We start from the raw sequence: 24,509 nt of genomic DNA on the forward strand, positions 1-24,509 counted from the left end.
TTCTGAATGCCTTAAAAATGCCACAACTACCTCTCTAATGCCACTTTAAATAGGCCCTTTCCTGCTAAATTATCTATATACTTACTTAAGCTACCTACATCCTACTCAATATACATTTAGAAAAAAATTGTATAAAGTTCATTTTCTTTAAGCTTCACTTTATACCAATCCGTTTAAGATGATTATGTGTTAATGCCAGTGTTCTAGACCTACTCTGGCCATTTAGTAGACATTAGCAATACACTGGAAGTGGCTAATGGATAGGAACTGGGTATTGGTCACTTCATATAATTTGGTTGATATAAACCTTCTGCCCTAGGGGAATCCACCGATAGAACACTGAAATCCCAGAGGAAATCATCTTCAGGGCACTAAAGGAGGGGTGGGATTCAGAACTGGCATTCCAGGCACAGCCCATCAGGCCAGGCTTTGGAGAGGGAGATGGATTTCGTCTGATTTCCCTTGACGGACGAGTTGTGTTCAGCAAACAGCCCGGCATGCAGCTGTCACTCTGATGCTGAGCTCTGACAGGCATCGATCAGGCTGCAGTGTGAGCATGCAGATCCACACATAACCTCATCAACATGCCCAGCTTGGAAGACAGTTCTGTCTGGGCTGGGATGGTGGCGACCCACCCCCCTCAAGAGGATGGGATTGGGAGGGGACATGTGTCAATGGAGGAACAGCAGGATGGGGATCTTGACAGTACTCTTCCTGGGTACTGTGTCAGAGATGTAGAGCTGTGTCAGAGATGTGGAGGTAGGGAGGAGGGATAGATTCAGCTTTGACAGACAAGCTGCCTGCCACACAGGAGCCTGTTTCAGACAGCTGAGAGGAACAGACAGGGGTGCCAGGCTAAAGATGGGCATAAATGATCTATAATCTGGAAGCCTGAACAAAATATGTAGACTGCTGGCAGCTCTTGTCTTCCTTCCCCACCTATCAACTGTGTCTCGTGCCACACTCTCAAATGCTGCCCTCACAAAGTCCTAGGAAATTCCAGAACATTCCCCTGGAACCGAAGGTCACCTATCTTTACCACCATCCCTAGGGTGGATGTTCTCCTCGTACCTCTCAGAGATCAGTTCAGATGAGGATCTTCTTTAGGAAAAACTTGTTTTGCTGAGCAAAAGTCCTCTTTCAAGCGAAAACCCACTAAGCTGAACTTCTTCATAATAGTCTAAGTTTTGTACTCTGGAGCAATTTGGAACAAATCGGATTCCCTTTTCTCATTATCAGTGTGTGGCTCTGGGAAAGTTCGCTGAGTCCAAATATCACTAAAGAGCTGCTTTTAGGACTGAATGAGAAAAGGCTTATCAAATGACTAGTCAGCACTCAGTAACACAAGTACACAAGAAGTGTTCCTTCCTGGCCGCCCTCCACCTAGCAGCCACTGGTAGTTCAAATGTTTGCTGTGCTCTTTCTTTCCCTCCCTGGTAATTTCCATTACTCACTGCACCTGAGCCCCACATGCTATACCACCCAGGTGCCTTCCTAGGAATATGCGTCCATGGAATCAAGAGTCCTCTAAAACACGCAATACTAACAGTATCTGTGGATAGTTAAACTTAATTGTCAACTTGATTGGATTCAGAAAGGTCTAAGAGATTAATAAAGCATATCTTTACAAGTGTCTGTGCTGGCATGTCTAGAGACTTTAAGAATGAATAACTGTGTTGATGGATTCATAATATGAGGGCATCATTGGGGAATGTGAAGGGTGGCAGGCGGGGCTCTAGAGGAAGTAGGTCACTGGGGGGTGTCTGCATTGCCATCTCCCACTATTCTGTGCTTCCTGATTTGTCATGATAGACAGGTCTTCCCACTATGATAGATAAAACCCTCTGAAACTATGAGCCTAAATAAATCTTTCCTTCTTTCCATTGCTTTCTTGGGTATTTGCTCACAGTAATACAAAAGCCTAACAACAATATCCCAGATATTGTTTAAACAGTGTAGAATAATTACCTCCTTCGATCTATACAATTTCTCTATTAATGCAATTTTTATCAGTCACACTGTTGTTAGCATACAGTTTGTGGTACATAAACCCCGGGGTAATTTTCAAATGAATTGCTGTCAAGCTCGGTCACCTTCATCTTGTAATTGTGTAACTGATTTTTGAACTTAAACACAGGACTTGGCATATGTTACAACTGGTAAAATTACATTTTGTTTTCTAAGTTGCAGCCCATCTCTCTAGACTTGTAAAAAAATTTGAACCTTAGTTTTCTGTTCTGTCGAAATCTTTGGTAGGCTCAAGGGCAGAACCGTATACTTGAATAGCAGCCCCATGACACACTGCTGAAAAGGGAAATCTCGGAGCCTGTGGGGATCCTCAGAGGCAGAGTACGCACAGGAGAACCAACCAAAGAAGAACCAGGCTGCACTTTCCCTTTAGAAGGCCTCACCTACCTCTTTCTTTCATATTCACTGGATATGAGGTTTTCACACAAGTATGGACCCAGAGACGGATTTGGGGTGTTTACATGTGAAATGGGTGCAGGACAGAGGGGAGCTGAGACATATGAAGGAATGGGGCTCCTCTTCAGCTCAGGAGGTCCAATGTGTTCCCACCCCAGGACTTCAATGGTGCCATTTTTTTGTCATTCTTTTTGGAACAGTGGTTTTCTCTGAAGAAGACTGGCTGGTCACAGGTAGATGGTGAGAGTGCAGAAAAGGAGCTTGGCAGAAGCACAGAAAGTAAATTTGCAGGTGGCATGATAAATGGAAGAGGGATTTGGGCCCAAAGACCAGAGGAAATCCAAGCAAGTAGCAAAAAAAAATCCATCCAGGAACTAGAGGGTAAAGCAGTACTTTTGTAATGATGATTCCAGTGATAAAATTATTGGGCAACTAAGGGACCTAGGGACTCACCTGGGGCTCAGTTCTGCAGATTTTACATGAATGAGATCAGCTTTCTGGATGGTTCAATCTCATTACTGCACTTTACCTATCTCAGGTGTGGTAACTGAATTGCTGAAACCAGTGTAGGGAGTCCTGCAGGGCTGAGCGCAGGGAGGAGGGCTATGTGGGAATAAGGGCAGGCAGAGGAACGATGCAGTGTTCTACACCAACTGCTGGATCACATTGTCTCATTTTGATGAAAAATGATAGAAAACAGTATTTTTAAAATTTGTCATAACGCAAAAAAGAGGAAGATGAGAAAGAAAGATGAGAACTGGGTAAACTGAATGTCCCGTGCCTCTTTCTTTTCACTCCATTCCCACCTTCCATCCAGCCTTAAGAAAACCAGATAGAGTAATCCTGTGGTCCCAGAGGCTACCTCTCTTTTTAGGGAGGTAGCCTCTGGGACCATAGGATTACTCCTATCCTACTTCCTTCTTTGCTCAAAATGTTTCCTTCCTTCCTTCCTTCCTTCCTTCCTTTGCTCAAGGCTAGCACTCTATAGCTTGAGACACAGAACCATGTTTTGCTTTTTCTGCGTAGTTTACTGGAGAGGAGACTCATGGACATTCCTGCCTGGGCTGGCTTTGAACCATAATCCTCAGATCTCAGCCTCCTGAGTAGCTAGGGTTACAGGTGTGGGCCACCAGCACCTGGCAAACCTTTCCTTTGCATGTGGTATTTATCCTGCTGCAAGGCAGTTTGATTCAGGCATTTATTTGATGATCTCAAGTCATCAGCTCAGAATTTCTTTCACCTTTGCATTTTAGCAGAAACCTAACATTACCTGGACTTTGCCCACTGGTGCTCTCTAGCAAATTTCCTCCCACAAATTGACTCATTTTTATCATCCCCATTTTAAGGATGAGGAACATGACCTTTAAAGAGTCAAGTGCCATCAGTCTAAGACTAGACAGCTACTAAGGGACAGAGCCAGAATGCAAAGATCACTTTCTTATTCCCAAGACCACCGTGCTGGCCAGAATGCTGTTCAGGTGAACAGATACATGGAGGGAACTCATACCTCCAATATTATCAGTGAGACAAGAGGAGGTATTTGGGGAGCTGAATGGCCTCACAACCATGGGGACCCTGAGGACAAAAGGTGGAGAGAAGGGGAAGCTTGGGGAATGAGCAACTAAGAGAGGAGGCAGCTACTAGGGCTTGACATACAATAATATATCAATCATGGAGCCCTCCACAGCATCATGATATGTAGGCCTGGATAGGAGAAAAATTCTTCAGGCTGAAATGATGCTGGATTTGCTTCTAGAAGAGCAGCAGAGAAAGAGATGAAGGAGAAGAGGTGAAGAGGGAGCAGACTTTGAAGGATAAAGACCTCCCTGGCTTTATGCGCAGCCCCAGGAATAAACTGCAGGGCCAAACCATGTGGGTTTTGTGAGACTGAAAACATCCCTAAGATTCTACCTTTTTCCAGACAGAAAGAGGGACAAACAGCCATATGAACAAGCTGGGACCAGGAGCCACAAAACTCCTCTTTAGCAGAAAATGCAATGTGCTGGGCCAGAAGGGCAGGAAAGGCATACAGGGAAGTGAGGACTATTTGGAGAGCTGACATTCTCTCATAGCAGAGGGGGATACGCCCCAATCACGTGAGAGGGCAGTATCCTAATAGCTTTCCGATCTCTTATCCTCCTGACCAAAACCAGGTCCGGTGCAGGCTATGAGCTCCTCTAGCCGTTTACCTGGTTGGGCTACCACTGGGATGTATTCTTCTCTCCCATGGCTGCTACCAAGGCTGTTACCAAACAACAGGCTGAGTATTTCCCTAGTTCATCCCACTTTTTCCAATCAGAGCTAATTGAACCACTTAACTCAAAGACAATACCATTTACCCTTGCAAGTCATTAAGATATGCGTCAGTTGAGGCGCTATGCATGAAGCCTACTCTTGGATGGTACTATATACTCACATACAAACATGCCCACCACTAATAGAGCTCAAGGAGAAATTCTACAAAAGTGTAATAGTCAGCAAGTGTCAGCCTGTCTTCCTCAACAGGGTTTCCTGAATTAAAAAAAGAAGACAAAAAAAAATTGCTGCCAGTTCTAATTCAGTGCCAGAAATTGCAGCTGTGGTCCCACGGTCCCCAGAGATTCTGTTGTTTATGTTCTCTGAGGTCCAGAAAAGATTGCAGAAGAGGAATGGAGATGAGACCTCAGACCGTACATGGTGACAAAGAATATTTACAGGAGAAGGGAGGAAAGATGCGAGGAGAAAGCCCCCCTATTTTCTACCCAATGTGTAGCACAGTTGCTTCCTTATCCACCCTAGGGACCTCTAACTCCTAAGGGACAAGGGTAAGCAACAGCATCCCAGGAAGGAAAGGCCCTCAGGGCACCGAGTTAGTATTACTGAAAAGAACATCCTCTTCCTGATAGTTTCAATACAAGACTCAAAGTCATTTGGGAAGAAGAGGAGAGGGCTCAGGGGGAAGCAGAGCTAACTAAGGGAAGGACTGGGGACTTGATATGTCTGCACTAGAGCTCTGTTCTTCATGATAGTGGCTTTGCTCAGCATGGGCTTTGATAAGGAAGAACAGCCACAGCAATAAGGGATAAAACAATGACAAGCAAAGAAAGACAGGCAAAAAAGGAGTATAGGTAGGTGAGCAAGGTGGGTCTGTGACCCAGACTGTGTGCTGTTTAATGTTGTGTGCTTTGTCCCCTGAGAGTGACTGCATGTACTGAGTGGAAACAGCTTGGGCAGATCCCAGCTCCTGCTTTATGCTGAGGTGACTTTAAAGAAAGCCATTTAAGTTCTCAGGGTTTGTGTTTCCTGTCCTCTAGCCAGGGGATGGGATTAGAGCTTCATCTTCCTTTCAGCTCTCAAAGGCTCTGGTGTAATCCTTGCCTCAGAACCCTGAAGTTGCATGCTCAGTTCCATCCCTCTGCACCATCCTTTCCTGTTGGGGACAAGACTTTTCAAGCTCCTGCTCATTTAGCTTTTTCTAAGCTCTGGGAAGATATGGGGGATCTCCTTATCTGCCACAGTGTCCTCCCAGCTCAAGCCCCATTGAGTAAGATGAAGCCTAATCAGTTAACCACTAGATACACTAGGCATGCTTTTGGGGGTTACAGAGACCAGAAGAGATGCTGTTAGGATGGAGACGGGCAAATCCTAGTCTGCTAAGTGAAGAAGGGAGGTGGGAGGGAGAAAGAAGCAATGGAAGGAAAAGTGGGTATCATGAATCACAAGTGAGAATACTTCAAGTTGGTCCTAAACCAAATTCTAGCAGCTAAGGAAAGCTGTCTTTCTGTTATCTGATGATTTTGGCTCTCTTATCAAAGATTAGGTGGCCATGGGTCTGTGGGATCATTTTTGGGTCTTCAATTCTATTCCATTTGGTCCTCAAGCTTGTTTATGTGCTAGTATCAAGTTGTTGTTTTTTTTTTTTTTATAACTATGGCTTTATAATAGAGTTTGAAGTTGGGTATCGATATTCCTCCAGCACTTTTTTTCCTGCTAAGGATTGTTTCTATTCTATTCAGGTTCTTCTATCATTCCATAGGGATTTTTGGATTGCTTCTTCTATTCATTAAAGAATGTTGTTGGAATATTGAGGGGTATTGCGTTGAGTTTGTAGGTAGATTTTGTCAGTGTTGCCATTTTCATGATGCTAATCCTCCCAATCCAGAAGCACGATGGTTCTTAAATCTGCTTTAATTTCCCTTTCCAGGTTTTTAAAGTTTTCATCATAGAGGTCCTTTACCTCTTTGGTTAACTCCTAGGTATATTATTCTATTACAAAAGGAATTGTTTTTCTGATTTCAGCCACCTTCTTCTCGTTGTTGGCGTACAGAAAAGCTACTGATTTTTGAGGGTTAATTTTATAACTTGCTACTTTGCCAAAGTTGTGGATCAGCTCAAGTAACTTGGGAGAGGAGTCTATAGGGTTCTGTAAACAAAGGGGTTTTTCTTTCTTTCCTTATTTGGTAAACAAATAACAGATGCTGGCAGGGATGTGACCAAAAGGGAACACTACTATACAGCTGATAGGAATGTAACTGGTTCCACCACTCTGAAAAGCAATATGGAGGTTCCTCAAAAGACTAAACATAGAGCTCCCCTATGATCCAGCAATCCCACTCCTGGGCATTTACCCAAATGATCACAACATGGCCACAGTAGAGCTACCATCACAACTATGTTCATTTCAGCATTATTTACCATAGCTTAGATATGGAACCAACTCCAATGGCCCTCAGTAGATGAATGGATCAAGAAAATGGTATATACCCACAATAGAATTCTATGCTTCCACCAGAAAGAATGACATCTCCCTATTCATAAGGAAATAGAAAAACTTGGGAAAAAGTCATATTAAGTGAAATAAGCCAGACCCAAAGAAACACAGGCTCCACGTTTTCCCTCATTGGTAATAATTAGTGTATGTCTAGCATAGGCCTAGTAGAGGATCTCAATAGCTATGCACATATGACCAGATAAAATGATGCTAATCGAAATGAACTCCAAGATATGGAAACAATAAGGCTTTAAAATTTTTTTTAATGTACTGTGTGAATTTATTTCTTTTTTCTTTCATTCCCCATCCTCTTTGGTTTAGCCCCTGGTAATTGTTTTTTTTATTTTGGTGCCCTGTGTCTTGTGTATATGTTTATCAGATTGGAGAAGGGGAGAGGAATAACAAAATGGTGAGACAAAGGACAAAGGGTGAACCAATGTAACAGCGATACTGACAAGACACTCTGTTGGAAATGAACTTTACAACTTGGGAGTGAAAGGAATGGTGGGAAGGGAAAGTGGGAGAAAACGAGGAAGGGGGTAACACTGTTCACAAGAAATGTACTTATTGGGCTGGGAAGGTGGCTCAGTGGTAGAGCGCTTGCCTTGCATGCATGAGGCCCTGCGTTCGATTCCTCAGCACCACATAAGCAAACAGAAAAAAGCCGGAAGTGGTGCTGTGGCTTAAGTGGTAGAGTGCTAGCCTTGAGCTGAAGAGCTGAGGGACAGTGCCCAGGCCCAGAGTTCAGTCCCCATGACTGGACCCCCCCAAAAAAGAAATGTACTTATTACCTTACTTATGTAACTGTAACCCCTCTGTTCATCACCTTTACAATAAAATATTGTTTAAACAAATAACAAAAGATAAGGAAACTATTCATTAGATTCATGTGCATAAAAATAAGTCACAACAAACCTCCTTTCCTCTGCAGGTGGGGGGGGTCACTAATATTTTGAGCAAGGAGTCTATCATAATCTGCTTTTCCTTCCTGACCAAAATATTTTAGTTGGGTCAATGATAGGGCCAAAGCGAGAACCACAAACTGAGCTTTTCTTTTTCAATTATCTCTCAGCTCTGATTATATTAAGGAGGAAATCCCAGTGTGCTACTAATCTGTCCTCAGCATCTTTTTAACAGAAGAGGAGCAGAGGCTTGTGGACATCAGAATTTTAGCCAGAATTCAGTATCACTTTTATGTACTGTACATATTGTATTTATTAGTGCTATTTTTTCCATTTCCATTTTCTACTTCTCCATTTAAGAAAATTGTTAAAACTATTTCAGGAATAAGAGGAAAATATTCAGGAAGTAACATGACCCTAGGCTTTGGCTAAAGCACATAGACTGAAGATATAAACGTCTATAGAAATTGGGAGACACTTGTATGAATGAAATATAGCTGGACAGCAGCAGGACAGGGGTCATACAGGTGCAAATGAGCTGCCTGGTTCTGTGTCATTCGCCATGGAAAGGCCCACAGCCATTTCTATCTCTTCTCTCTGCTGGCTCAGAAAAATGCTGATTGGTCAAAATTACTTTATGTGCCACAGCCTCCTTTCATGATACTCTTAAATATATAAAATATATATAAGGAACCAAAAGAAGGTGGGCTCTAGTGGCTATTGCCTGAAATCCTAGCTACTCAGAGGAGGATGAGATCTGAGGATCTGGGTTCAACATCTGACCAGGAAAGAAAGTCTTATCTTCAATTAACCACCATAAAGCCAGAAATGAAAAAACTTAAGGATAGCACCCAGGCCATGAGTTCAGATACCAAAAAACAAACAACAACAGTAGCAGCAGCAATAACAACAACAACAACAACAACAGAACACCCTAGTAACAACCCCACCCTGTAAAGGAAACCTATTATAACACACAGTTGTAAAGATGTTTCTAAAAACCCACCCAAATAGCAAATATGTGCACTTTTTAAGTAACACACTAAACAGGATTTAAAACACGTTTGAAAACTGCTCTAAAACAAACAAACAAACAAAAACCGGCTCTGATTCCAAAGTAGTGACAAAAGTCATAGTTATACCAGTTGTTATTATGATTTGTTGCTTACATTCCCAGTCAATGTCAATGCTAAATTTAGATAGACGTTAAAAAGAAAGATGTATTTTTCCTACCTAAATTTATGGACTCAAGAGATTCTTAGTCCTAACAACTTAATGAGGTGGGAGAGGAGTTGCCTTTCTTGGTCCCACGTATCGGTTTAGGGTATGTCATCCAGAACTGGGTAAGAAGTTGCAAAAGGAAGCTGCCAAGTTTTGGAGGGGGATTTTTTTTTTTCCTTTTAGAAAAACATAAAATAAGACACTTTTGCTTTTGGAGCTTGGTGTATAAGCATGCGATGCCTGGAGCTATGGCAACCATCTTGCAGCCAAGAAAGACACTTGTTTTCAATTAGCAATAATTGAGCCTTGGACAGTTCTCACTGTCTAGAAGTCTGCCACTGCACACAGCTGACACTTGTGATCATGGAAGAAAGATGGAAAGAATTAAGGTGCCTGATTCTCAAGCCACTTGCTTTGTAGTTAAACCACCTCAGCCTGGGAGCAGTCTCCCCTTAAGACTGAGTTTATATATGAAATAATAAATCCACTATTTAGGCAGCTTAGAAATTTGTTACTTGCAGAATAAAACACATAAAGTGACTCATGGCTCTTTATCATCTATCTATGTCTTTTTCTACCCCCAAAACAAAACTAGGTGGCTGGAACCCTTAAAAGGAGCTGTAGAAATTGCTCTGCGTCCCTAGCCCCTCTCTGTCCTTCTTGTCAGCCTTTTGGGATCCTCAGTGTGGAACAGAAGAGCTGTCTAATGAGAACTGACAAGGTGGAGGCCACAGGACTGCTGAGGACAGAGGGACAGCTCTTAGCAAAGGATGTCACCCAGAGGGCTCAGAACATTCAGGGACACCACTGGGGGTGGGAGAAAGAAAAGTCAGGTCCATGGTAAGCCAGCGAGGAAAGAGGAGGCTCACAGTTTGGCATGGCTGCGAAGTTAAAAGACATGGAGGTTTCAGGTTCTTAACTGGTTCTGTTCCAAACCTCAGGGCGGGCACCACTCCAGTGCTTCACAAGAGATCCCTTTTCCTTTTCCCTCAGTAGCCCATATCTGCCCCTAGTGACCATTCTATCAGTGTGGAAATTTCTCAATTTGTAGCCATAAATCAGATAGGAAGCTTGGAGAAGACATCAGACAGACCCTATAATCTTGGCTAATCCTGTAATCGGGAGCTAAACCCAGGACACAAATGGATTTGCAAAATAAGGATTTGAAAAACTCAAATGGCATTAGCAGGTCTCTGAGACAAATGTACATAGCGACTGAATGAGAGCCATCAATATAGAAACAGACACTTTCTTTAACTCCATTCCAGCTACATGGAAAAATAAAGGGCCAGATGGGAGAGGCTGCTTGATCTCTCCTCTGAGATGAGGGTGAAGTGATCTCTCGTGAGGCTGACTTTCTTTTTTCTTCCTTTCTGGTAGGAATGGACTGTTTTTTAAGAAACAAGTTTTTCTTTAAGAAACTGACATAGGGGCTGGGAAAGTGGCTCAATGGTAGTGCATGCATGAAGCCCTGGGTTTGATACCTCAGCACCACATAAGCAGAAAAAGCCAGAAGTGGCATTGTGACTCAAGTGGTAGAGCGCTAGCCTAGAGCTGATTAGCTGAGGGACAGCGCCCAGACCCAGAGTGCAGGCCCCATAACTGACAAAAAATAAATGAAAAATAAAAAAATAAAAAAATTGACATAATAATTGTACATATTTATGGAGTACAGTGTGACATTTAAATTCTCATGTATTATAATGTTCCAATCAGGATAACTAGCTTATCCATCATATCAAACATGTATCATCTCTACTAGCTGTTCTGAAATATAGACTGTGCTCTATAGTCATCATACTATACAAAGGAACACCAAAACTAGGCACTTGGTACTAGGTACTTGGTACCTGTTTGCAAAACCCTGTCTTTTTATTCTTCTTCTCATTCCAAATAAGGCCCTTTTGGAAAATTGTTTTCAATTGTTCTGGGAGGGAAGGAGAGACAGCTCTTTTGAAAATTCCTAGTAACCAGCTTAAGTGACTGGCTTCACATTTGCTGCTCACCTGACCTAGTCCAGGAGAGAAAGGTCTCTGGGGAGCCACGAGGGATGCATGTCTACAGAGTCTGAACCTTTGTGAATGGTCCTGAAGAAGCTGCACCATGCTTGAAGCTTGTGAGGGCTACAAGGCTACCTGACCACACAGAGCCACAAACCACAAACCACAAGTGCTGTGGTCCCAGTGTGGCTATGGTCCAACTCGAGATGGGAGTTGGCTTTGGTAAAAGCTCTTTCCTTTGATCAAATGGGGAACGCTGCCTTGAGCCTTTTCTTCCAAGTATCCTGATGTGAAAGCAAGTCTGGGGAGAGACCTCCACTGGGGCTTTGTTTTTGTTCCTTTCTGGGAGCAAATACTGCTTAAGAGAAGTGATAGAGGCTAGTGCAGAAGTCAGCTCTGCTAGCTTTTGTTCTTGGACTCAGCCTCTTTGTCACACAAGCTGCCCTTCCATTGGTTCTACCTTACCCCTGGCCAGAGGCGTCCAAATAACATGAAGGGGATAGGAGAGATGCTTAGTAATGGAGTGCGGGTTTTGTTGGCACAGGGAAAGGGGGAAAATACTGCTTGGTCACACTGGACATTTATGGAAAGCGTTACATTGCTTACAATATGTGCATCAGTTGCAATGGCCAGACCATAAGCTGACAATTTCGGAACTGTATTTTTGTCTAAACAGCAGGACATTAGGCTCCTCGGATCAATATATTCAAATTTAGGCAATGGGCTTTAACCTGCCAAAAGGTGATGAAGGAGGTGTGAGAAAACCAACAGCACTGAAACAGGAGGGGTCAGGGAGAACTGATGTCAGCTCTGAGGTGTGCCACCAGATTAGACAAAACTCAGCCACCTTCTGTAGCAGCCTTGGGGAAAGATCAGCCAAAAACAGAGATGATATCATGAAGCCAAAGACTCAGAAAAACCAACACCTCGCTTGCCAGGATTCTTGTTCTCTAGGCTCACAAGGAGCATGACACCTGAGAATATTCTCCAACACTCGCTTAATTCTTTTCCTTCCTAGAAAACAGTACTTAATGAGAATGGTCTTGTTCACTTAAGCGAGTGAGTCAAGCTTATGTGTTTAGAAAACTCATTAATAACAAATAACATTTGAAAAGGGACAGAGTCAGCTGGAGACAGCAGTGGCAGGAGCCAACTCCTTGAGAGGCGTTAAAAATGGGGCACGGTTGTTGCTGGTGTCCACTGCCAGGGTTCAGCCTGGCTCCTATCAGAGCAGGAACTCTTCTTGGTCTCAGTTTGATAAAAAAACGTATGCTGCAGCCGCTAGATGTACAGGCATAACGTGTTTTATTTCTCTGCCTTTTCAGACAGTCAGGGACAAAGGCAGCTCTAATTGATTAGGAAATCAAAATGGCTGGGGAAGAGAGATGGGGCAGTCCAGCAGGATGGGCAGCAGTGGTGTGCTGAGCACAGGCTACAACCTTCTTAGGCCTCCTGAGCTCCCACCAGAGAAGAATGAGCATGTCGCCACTTTGCTGGTGTGTTCATATTCATATCCTCTCTTTTCCACTTCCTGTCTCACTCTTGCACAGACACAGCCTTGAATAGATCCCACTGACTAGCTCTGGGAGGCAGACAGCCAGAAGCCAGGGCAGGAAGGAGGAAGCTCAAGTTGCTTCATGTGTCTGGGATCCCAAGATGGTCTCCTCTTAGGGAGGGATCCCCACAGGCTCCATGCCAGCTCTAAAGCACCACCAAGTTGCCTGGCCAGAGAGGACATTTGCAGAGGAGGGGGAGGGCTCTGTCCAGCTCAGGCAGGCACTGCTCATTTGCACAAAGAGCCCTTTCAGAATTACAGGCTGGCAGGACTCCTCATGGGCTTTTCTCTCAGCTCTCGCACACTGAATACAAATCAAGCAGTCTCATGAGCTGCCACACAGGCTGGCCACAGTTACCCAGAAAGAGACACAGTATTAGGCTGCCAGTCCAGGCTTGCAATCAGGAGAGGAGAACCCCAGATCCTCAGCTGAAAACCTCATGATGACTGAGGCTTCAGCGTCCTCACCGGAAGCTGAGTGTCACACCCTGGCATCCTTCAGGAAAACAGTTTAAAGTAGTCCAAGGCAAGAGGTTCCTATGAGTACCTGGCTGGTTACGAAGCTAACATGGATATAGATAAGGGTTTAAACCAGGGGGTGGTAACCTAGGGTAAGAGATAAGATTTAAGATATTCATATTACTCTTAGCCCTGAGTTGGCTCTGGCCAAATTCAGAACTGTATGTTACACAGCTAAGAGAGAATATGCTAATCAACCAACTGGGAAAATTCCAATCTTACCTATCTGACAGAGTATTTGAGTGTTCTAGTATATTTCATATTCATTCATACCCCAACCTCACCTGCTGATCATCTAGATATAAAGGTAGTTTTCATCTAGAAACATGGACCCCAAAAAGGATAGAGGCTATAGCTCTAACTCTCATTATATATAATGAAAAGGGAAATTCAGCATCCAGGAACCTGGGTGTCAGCCAACCCATTCATGGCTCATCTGATGACTCATGGGGAAGCCAGTGGTAGAGCTGGTTCTTTTGGTGTTCCCAAGGCTGCACCTCCCACTTTTAAGGATAAAGCACCCAACTTTTGGTTCAAAGATGGGATTTGGTCGGATGGTCACCCTAGAGACTGACAAAATTCCACACTTTTTCCTTTGGACTCCCCACCCCCCTTCCCCATCCCCAGGCCAGTACAGAATAGAGAACTGGGACCAGGAAAACCCTAGCCAAAGCTGGCAAGACAAGATTGAAAATAATTAACAAATTATTCAAGGCAGCTTGATGGCCACAGAAGATGATCAACAAAGAAGCTGAGCAAACCAAGAAGGCTGGCAGGGAAGGCAGTGCCAGCATGGCACTGCTCTGCAAACCAAGAGGATTAAGCATGGCTCCGAGGCCATGGATGAGAGGCAAGAAATCACAGCAAGCTTCAAGGCGAACGGAACAGATAAAAACACAGAGGAAGTTCCAAGCTGGGTATACCTCTTAAATTCAGCCAGAAATTCCATAGGGTAGGTGTAAAAACGTATGTTCCCATTTGTTCACACTAAGTGCTTACGTTTTTCTCTGGAGCAATGAATTGCTCAGTGAGGGGCCCGAGAATATTCTGGAGAAAATGGCCTTAAGCTGCGTTTCTTTTTTTAAAACAACAATATGTGTGACACACCCATGGTTGAGAGAAATTGGAGTTACAAGATAAAACATCTTCCCTCTGAGCCAAACGGAAAGAAAGCACTAGAGAAAGCTGGAGAAAGACCCAGGGGGCCGGGCTCCCAGTCACTTCCCACCGTTGCTGGCTGTCTGCCTGAGAGTGTGTTTCAAATTAAGTGTGCTGATGCAATTGTGTGTTCTTTTGTCATGCAAAATTTGTGGAGTGACAGCAAACAGAATTCTGGACAGAGGGAGACAGAAATTCGGGGCTCCACTCCTTGCCCAGGCACCCACTGTGTTTGAGCTCAGGCGCTCTGTGGGGGTATTTATAGCTGCCTTTAAATTTACTCAGCTCGCCATAAAGCGAGGTAATGGGGCGCCCTTTATTGCTGCTAGTGGTGATTGTCCTAACATTCTTTAATTAGCAAAAAGCGTTGGCACAGCCACTTTCAAAGCATTTGATCTCACTGTCCTGGTGTTCCCTATTCCAGGTTCAACAGCCCTCACTCCCTTTAGGGAAATGCGCTTTAGCAAATTTGAAGATGACAGGCATACGTGCACCTACCTGAGCACAGATATGTGGGCTCGTGTACCTATGTGCACTCTTGGGTCCATTCCTTACATATTCATGATTGCCAGGAATCTGTGTACCTCCATGATGCTTCCATAAAGCTCCTATCATAAGTCTGTCAGTAAGAGGCTAGGAAACTAAAAATTGGGGACTGGAGAAACCTTAAGGTCACTGGAATTCTTAATTCTTCTTTTATTAAAACACACACACACGCACACACACTGGTCATTTAAAACCTACATTTCACTCACTATATTCAGAACAGGGCTAGAGCTATTGATATGCCATCAGGGAGGCCTGAGCTCTTATCTACAGGAGCCACCAAGGAACAGTTTTTGTTTTTGCTTGCTGCCAGTTCTGGGGCTTGAACTCACAGACTAAACACTGTCCCTGAGCTTTTGTGCTCAAGGCTGGCACTCTACCACTTCAGCCACTTCTGGCTTTTTGGTGGTTAATTGGAGATAAGAGTCTCACAGACTTTCCTGTCCATATTGGCTTTGAACCACAATCCTTAGAGCACAGCTTCCTCAGTACGTGTGAGCTACCTGCACCTGGCCAAAGAAGAGTCTTTGTTCTTTTGAGATAATTAATTCACTACTGTGATTAAGGTATTTGGGAACAAGATATGAAAAACCCATCTTGTCCTTTTATAGTTGTGATAAACAAATAATAAATACATAAATGAATTATTTTGGAAAATAGTAGTGAAGAAATAAAACTGGGTGATGTAACTAAGATTGGTTAGGCTACTTAGGGAACTCATGGGGCCTCTGTTAAGAGGCCTGGTCAAGAAGAAACCAGCCATCTGCTTATGTGGGACAAAGAACAGTCTAGGTAGAGGACACAGAAGTTCAAGAGTACTCCAGGAAAAGGAAGATGACCTTTGTTGCTGAAGTGTGGAGATTTAGAAAAAAAAAAAAAAAAGACCAATGTCAGGGCAGAGAGGTAGGCAGAAGATTTGGTAAGCAGTTTGGCTATTACTTCATGAGGAGAATGGAGTATTTTAAGTAAGTCAGTAACAATCTGATATGTTACAAAGATCTCTGGTTATTGTGGACAGTAGATTATAAATGGCAAGAGTAAAAACTTTGCCTTTAGATTAATAGTTGAATAAATGTTCTGTGGTTATGTGAGAAGTTGTAAGACGACACAGAGTGAAGGGTATATGAGAACTTGGTACTATTTTGGAGCTATTTGTAAGTCTAAATTTAAAAACGATTAACTGTTAAAAATAGCGAAAAACACCTTACAGCTTGGGTGAAAAACTAGAAGTTTAACACTGGAGCAATGCCAGGATCAAGTGAGTCTAGGAAACAAACAAACAAACACCAAAAACCAAATAAAGGAAGGGAGAAAAAATTCATTCAGTAACCATATTAGAAAATATGGGGCTGGGAAGGTGGCTCAGTGGTAGAGCGCTTGCCTTGCATGCCTGAGGCCCTGGGTTCGATTCCGCAGCACCACATAAGCAAAAAGAAAAAAGCCGGAGGTGGCGCTGTGACTCAAGTGGTAGAGCGCTAGCCTTGAGCTAAAAGAGCTGAGGGACAGTGCCCAGGCCCAGAGTTCAGGCCCCACGACCGGAACCCCCCCCCAAAAAAAAGAGAAAGGAAAATATGTATCCATATTAGAAAATAGGTACCAGTGATACCAATACTATTTGCTGGAACTGACTGATTTCTTTGACTTGCTTCAACAATACCACAAAAAAGTAAAGCTAATCTTGTTTTATATTTGAATCAGAGGCATAAAGAATTAAAACATTTTGCCAGGCACGGTGGCTCATGCCAGTAATCATATCTACTCAGGAGGCTGAGTTCTGAGGATCATGGCTTGAAGCCAGCCCAGGCACAAAGTCCGAAAGATTCTTTTTTTTTTTTTTGGTCAGTCATGGGGCTTGACTCTGGGCCTGAACGCTGTCCCTCAGCTCTTCAGCTTAAGGCTAGCATTCTACCACTTGAGCCACAGCTTCACTTCCGGCTTTTTCTGTTTATGTGGTGCTGAGGAATGGAACCCAGGGCCTCATGCATGCAAGGCAAGCACTCTACCACTGAGCTACCTTCCCAGCCCTGAAAGATTCTTTTTTTTTTTTTTTGTCGGTCATGGGGCTTGAACTCTGGGCCTGGGCGCTGTCTCTCAGCTCTTCAGCTCAAGGCGAGCGCTCTACCACTTGAGCTACAGCGCCACTTCCGGTTTTCTGGTGGTTTATTGGAGATAGGAGTCTCACGGTCTCTCCTGCCTGGGCTGGCTTTGAACCTCGATCCTCAGATCTCAGCCTCCTGAGTAGCTAGGATTACAGGCGTGAGCCACCAGCGCCCGGCTCCCTGAAAGATTCTTATCCGTAATAAACTACCAAAAAAGCCAGAAGTGGTAGAGTGCTAGCCTTTAGCAAAAGAAGCTCAGGGACAGTGCCCAGACCCTGAGTTCAAGCCCCAGGACCCACAAAGAATAAACCCACAAATAATAGTATGCATGAAGCAGATCTGGAATTTGAACCTAGGTAAGTCTGACTGGAGATGCTATTGATGCCTGACCCCCCCCCCCCCGCCCCACGGCACTTGCTTATACTTTTATGTAACACGATTTGTAGAATTTACTTTGGAGAAAAAATATTTCAGCTCTCCCAACCAAAATATGCATAACATTATACATATGCCATGTGTATATTTGTAAAAAGGCTAATTGTAATTGTAGATACAGATCCTTGATTAATGTTCAAACTTATGGCTGATACTTGAACCACTACTGGAGTCATACTCCCGGATTCATATCTACATTTGCAGTTTCACATACCTGTTGACTCTGATCTGATCTGTTTCTTAATCTTTAGGAAACATGAAGCTCAATATTTCTGTGACTTACTTACAGTTGAGCCCAGAGGTACTTCTAGTATTATTGGTAAATGCTTAAATGTTCCAAGATCTTTGGGATTAAATCTAGATACAATGGATAGAGAAAATTATTAAGAAATGGAATGAAGGGAAAGAAAATAAGGGATAGATTTCTGGAGTATGTTTTGTCAGCATTTCTTGAAGGTCATATAGCTTGGCTTTTCCACTCCTGAAAAGCATAGGATGTAGGGACGTTACCTGGGTATATCCCAGCATCACCTTTCAGTCTGGGCTCTGGCAGATTTGAGATTGAAACCTGGCCTTGTTATTGTCTTAATGTGTCTCCAGAACTTGTGACTGTTACTGTATTTAGAAAAAAAGAGTCTTGGGCTGGGAAGGTGGGTCAGTGGTAGAGCGCTTGCCTTGCATGCCTGAGGCCCTGGGTTCGATTTCTCAGCACCACATAAGCAAAAAGAAAAAAGCCAGAAGTGGCGCTGTGGCTCAAGTGGTAGAGCTCTAGCCTTGAGCTGAAGAGCTGAGGGACAGCGCCCAGGCCCAGAGTTCAGGCCCCACGACCGGACCCCCCCCCAAAAAAGAAAAAAGGGTCTTTCCAGATATAATTATAAAGTTAAGGCTATAAAGAGCATCCGAATTATCCATGTGGGGCTGAAATCGAATGAAATACACTTGTAGGTCACTAACAGGAGAGAAAAAAAGGAGACCAAGTGATCATGAAGGCATATTGAATTGATGTAGTCATGAGGGAAGGAAATCCACCAGACAAGTGGTAAGCAAAGATTCTCCCTTAGGGCCCTGGGAAAGAGCACAGCCTTACTAGAACTTTGACTTTCCATGAGAATATGCTGGTTTAAGGCACCAATTCTGTGGTAATTTGTTACAGGAGCCTCAAGAAACTAATACAGTCTACTCTTACTTATAAATACTTCCCTTAAAATGATCATCACTGCTGTACAATTAAAGGTAAACCATCATGAAAAGATGTACCTGCAGAAGGGGCAGTATCAAGGTTCCTAAGGTTGTCAGGTGGCTATGGCTAGAGAAGCTTATCAAAATGACTCTCCTCTGAGAGGCAGATAGTAGTTGGGAGGTTTTTCTTTTCTCTTAAAACATCTCACAAGGAAACTATGGGCTGTGAGGAAACTAGTCTCAGGAGAAGGAAAGCCCTTGCACTCTAACATTCTTTGTTATTCTTGTAGCCACCTTGTATTTTTTTTTTTTAAAGCTGATGATTTTACAAATTGCTCTGGTGGAACCTGTAGAGAATGTGCTTCCCATCCCCCTCCTTCTTTTCTCTTTCTTTTTTTTGTGCCAGGGATAAACCCAAGGCCTTAGGCATACAAAGAAAGCATCCTACTACTGAGCTACATACGCAGCCCACCACCCACTCACCTTCTGATTTTCCTTAAAGAACAGAGTCCTGAAGGAAAACAACAGTGGAATCTAAGGGTACTCAGAAGAGTGGGTAACTCTAGAGTATCTGTGTTGCCTTGGATCCTAAACTCAAGTAATAACTTAGCTTGGCCTCACCATGAGATCACAGCAAGAAAAATAACCTTTTCTTTACAATGTTCAGAAAGTTCATGACCGGTTGACCCTGGAGAAGTGTTTTCACATTGTGAGTAGAAAGGAGAAAAGCATACAAACACAATAGGAATGATATACTTTTAAAGCTGTTTGCTATTACTAATTCACTACCCACTCTGGAGGGTACCTTCCATACTATTTTCCTTTTGCTTTCCACCTGTTTCTAAAATCCCATGAAATGGTTACAAGAGGCTATATGGTTAACACCAGAGCTCTTAGGCACAGGTGGAAACTTTCTAAGTAAAGTTCTAGAAGTACAACAAAGACAGACTTGGTAAGTGGAATTGCATCAAATGTAAGAGTTTCTGCATGGCAAAGGACATAGCTTACAAACTAAAAAGAAAGCCTATGGAACATGAAACAATTTTTATCAGCTATATATCAGATAAGGGTCTAATATCCAGAATATACTTAGAACTCAAAAAATTAAACTCTCAAAGAAACGACAACTCAATTAAGATAGGGGCTAATGACTCTCTTTGAGATTACTCAGAAGTAGTAAAAATAGCCAATAGACACATGAAGAAATATGTAATATCTTTGCTTGTAAATGAAATGTAAATCAAAACAATCTAGAGATTCCACCTCATTCCAGTTAGAATAGCCACTATCAAGAAAACAAGGGGCTGGGAAGGTGGCTCAGTGGTAGAGCGCTTGCCTTGCATGCCTGAGGCCCTGAGTTCGATTCCTCAGTACCACATAAGCAAAAAGAAAAAAGCCAGAAGTGGTGCTGTGGCTCAAGTGGTAGAGCACTAGCCTTGAGCTGAAGAGCTGAGGTAGAGTGCCCAGGCTGAGTTCAGGCCCCACAACTGGACCCCCCGCCCCCCAAAAGAAAACAAGCAACAAATGCTGGTGAGGATGCAGCCAAAAGGAGAAATCTAATTCATGGCTGGTGGAAACATAAGCTTGTTCAATCACTCTGGAAAACAGTATGGAGGTTCCTCAAAAAAACTAAACATAGAAATACTCTAAGACCCAGAAAATTCCACTACTGGGCATTTATCCAATAGATAACAATGTTCCAGTGAAACCACCAGCACAACCATGTCCATTGCATAAGTCTTTTAGAACAAGATGGTACCCTGCCATTCCTGGGAAACCCTATGAAGCATTATGGACATCTAGTGGCTGCTCAGGATAATGCCTTGGGATGCAATACCAGTAAGGGTAGGGAGTGGTCTAGCCTGGTCAGTCCTTTGTAATCTTGCCTACTCAGTCCTCCAGGAGACCATGTCTTCCACTTTATCAGGGGTCCAAGTCACTCATAATGGCAGAACAACTCTATCAAAGACCCATCCTCACCCAAATGCAGCAAAGTATAGTACTGGGATCTAACACCACAGAACACAGACTTAAATGGCCATTAGCCATATGCTGACATTTTGACAGAAGAACTGAGCTCGGAAAGGACAGACTCTCAGGTAAGTCACTGTGCTTCTCTGAGCTTCCTTAACATCTGTAAAATGAGAGAGAGAGTCAAATCTCTTAATGTTAACATTCTGTGATCTATGAGCCTTTTTTGTATCTGGGAAAACAGTCTCATCAGCTCTGCTCTGGCCCCATGGATCTCTACATTAAACTGAAGGAAGCATTCTCTCTTCAACTTCATGGCCCATTTCCAAGCTTGGCTACAATCCTAAGAAGGCTCAACTTTCTTCCCAAAGCTACATGTCTGAGAAGGGGTGGAAATCATAGACTGTGGGAGTTGCAAGGCATTTTTTAATCCATTCCCTTGATTTTACAAATGAAGGATAGAGAGATATAGAGAAATTTCAAAATTCATCATGCCCAAACAGTAGCAGAAATGTGATCGTAACTTGGGCATTCCAATAATAACTTGGGTATTCTTCAATACTGAGCTGCTGGCACAGGCCTTGCCCAGACTCTACTGGTGTCTTCAGCACTCTGGTTCTCTGTGTGAAATGTGAGTGAACGTTCTCAACGCAGCATTTCTTCTCTTCCCCTAGGTTCCGGCATCCCTCTTCCCTTCTTATTCCTTATTGGCACCACTTCCAATCAAGAAAGTAGTCAGGAACAGACATTGTGAGGGGGCACCCCTCCCCCAAACCCACAGCTTGTGGGGTTTAGAGGCTTGCAGGGAGGGCTACTCTAGGCCAGGAGGCTGTGTGTTGAAGTCTACTCAACCTCCTTTTCAGACCAGCGTGGAGGCTTTAGGTGCTTGTGTGGTCCCAGCTGGCCTACAGAGGGCAAAGCAGTCCAGTGTAGAACTTGGCAAGATTCCCTCTTACCACTAGCAGTCACAAACATTTACTGTGAGAAAAGTTCACTTTTACATACTGGTTTGATCCAAGTTAGCCCACCCTTCCACCTACCTTTGTATGTGCAGGGGCAGCAGCTGTCATTTGCTGGGCCTGGAGCTGAACAGATGGGGTCTAAGTTTGCCTACACAGGCAGGATACCAGCCCAGGCAGAACCTCTCTTCTGCCTGAGGAGGGAGGGACAGCTATACTTCAGTTCACCATCAGACTCTAGTTGAGGTCTCCTGTGACACTAGAGCTCTCTACCAGCTCAGTGCCAGCTGTAGCAAGAAGAGAAACCTCACACGCACACAGATGAGATTTATTTTCTGAGCCCCTCTGTCCCCTCTGCCCCAATACAATTTACTTTGTCATAACCCTCACTGAGCTTTCAGTCTTACTCTAACCTTGCCTTTACCATATGGTTTAGGAAGGGCAGATTCACTGGGCATTCTCTTTAGATATGAAAATACTGGCCCTAGGGTCTGAATACTGGCTTGAAAAGCTGGCTTTGTCACTTTTTTTTGGCTCTAGGACTGTAAACAATTTATTTGCTTGCCTGAGCTAAGTGTCTTTAGTCATAAATTGGAGACAACAGTGCAATTATTTCACTAGGATAAATGAAAATTATGCCAAGAACAGCTGTAAAAGTTCTTAGTGTGGTGGGCAGTACATAAGAAACCCCCCCTCCAATAAATGGCTGTTTAAGTAGATAGATGATACTTGAGTTCTTGTCCCATTGGGAGAATATTTTGGGGAATCATTTCCACATCCAATTGCTCTGACACTGACCAGGGTTCTACCATTTGTTATGTGACCCTAGGGAACACACTTGATGCATTTATAAAATGGACAAGAGAGTTGGTGGGAAGATTAACAGTGATACACACAGTAAGGTTTCAATAAATATCAATGAATAATGTTCTTATGTGACTGCAAGTGAGAATAGAAAGGTCCATTAAAAGAACGGAACACCACTTGTCTACAATGCAACTGTTTCCAGGACTTGAACAATGTCATGGCATATTTAAGGGGTTAGGTCATTAGGCAACAAATAATAATGCGATTATAGGTTTGATACAGTCTAGGTAGCTAAGAAATCCTAGGCATCATGGTTCTTAAACAGCAGCCTCTATGCAAGCGACGAGGGTTGGTTTTTACCAAGCAGGCTTGCCAGATTTAACAAGCAGGCTTCCACAGGGAGAGGGGTGGGAAGGGAGAAGTCAGCATGGAAGCAGAGCTGGCCGGCCATCCCAGGGTTTAGCCATACACCGACTTAGGGGCGGCGGGGGGGGGGGGAGGAATAGAAAAAGGCCGAAAAGGTCTTTGACGAGTCTGTCAATTGTCCCGGAAAAACCAGCAAACTGCTATCGCGGGCTGCTATGCAGTTCTGTCCAGGGAATCCCAGGCAAAGGGCTGGGAAGCTCAAGGGGCAGATGACAGGCGCATCCATCGTGGTTCCCTGCGCGCAGAGGGAGAGAAAAGGGGCGACACAGAGGCAAGGCTGCAGCTCCATGAATGAACCGTGGGCTGCGCCGTGGGTTCTGGGAGTTCACCTCAATCCTTCCCAGGTTGTCATTCCCCCAGCTCGCGGCACACGGGTCTTTCCTTCCACTGTTTCCCGCCCCCGCAGCCGTCATTAAGAAAACTATCATTTAAAGCCCCAGTTGGAGCCCAGGAGGGGTGAGGGAGCGTGCAAGGGAGGGGGCAAAAGGATGGGCACCCGTGCCCTGGTGAAGCCAGGCTCGTGGTGTTCTGGTTCCAAGCAGCCCGGGCTGCCTCTCTGTCCCCCATGCAGCTCCCAACTCTGAGCACGAGCCGGCTTCTCCGGCTGCCTCGGCGGCACGGCGAGGGCAGGCGAGGCGCGCTGTCAGCATTCGGCCAGGGAGAGGATGACGCGGGCTGGGCAGGAGAGCGGCCAACTGCAGCAGCCCCGCCGCGGGCCGCCGAGCGCCCAGCTCGCCGGCCCCTGAGCCCAGCAGCGTCGGGCGTCGGGCGCGGGCCGGGGCGGGGGCCACGCAGTCTCCCGCTGCAGCCCCGCACCGATCCAGCCTATCAGCGGCCACTCAGCGATTCGCTCCAGCCCGACCAAAATAGCCGTGAACGCCTGTGACTAGCGCGCGGCCCCACACTTGACGCTCGCCCGGCCGGCTCGCTCGCTCGCTCGCTCGTTCGCTTGCTCGCCCGGCCCGCTCCCCTCGTCCGGAGGGGGCGGGGAGGAAGCGGCCGGGGAGGGGGGTGGGGGTGGGGAGAGGAGGGAGGAAGGGAGGGAGGAAGGAAGGAAGGAAGAAGGGAGGAAGGCAGGCAGGCAGGCGGCCGGTGAGGCACAGACCGGGCTGCGCAGCGCGGGCCGGAGCGGCGCTGCAAGGCGCCGGCGTTAACCCCTCGAGGGCAGGCGGCGGCGGCGGGGGAGCGGTGTTCATACATAAGAGCACTGCATCACGCTAATCTTCTCCCCAGAACAGTATGCGTCAGCAGTACATTCACGTTCTGACTGAAGGACAAAAGGATGAGAGAGCAGTCTGCGTGGCTGCTGCCTGCAACACTGCGAGCCCAGCGCGAGGAGGAGACGGTGGGCGCCGAGCGCGGGGGCCCCGCGGTTGCTGCCGTCGTTGCCGCCGCTAGCCAGCTGGGACCATGTTCCAGGGCTCCGGAGCGCTTCCCGCAGCTGCGACCCCCGCTGCTCACGCCGCCGCCGCCGCCAGCGCTCCGGTCGCTGCTGCAGCAGTCCACTGGCAGCGCAGCCGCTGAAGCCGCCGGGAGCCTCAGCCGCGAACTCGTCCTC

General features: G+C 45.0%; 1 protein-coding gene across 1 annotated transcript in view; it reads right to left on the minus strand.

The window, feature by feature from the left end:
* The window catches only part of Snd1 (staphylococcal nuclease and tudor domain containing 1), a 446,430-nt gene that overhangs the window by 37,625 nt on the left and 384,296 nt on the right, over positions 1 to 24,509 (minus strand). The gene's annotated exons all lie outside the window — the stretch shown is intronic.

The sequence above is a fragment of the Dipodomys ordii genome, unplaced genomic scaffold, assembly GCF_000151885.1.
Source record: "Dipodomys ordii isolate 6190 unplaced genomic scaffold, Dord_2.0 Scaffold48, whole genome shotgun sequence".
NCBI lineage: Eukaryota > Metazoa > Chordata > Mammalia > Rodentia > Heteromyidae > Dipodomys > Dipodomys ordii.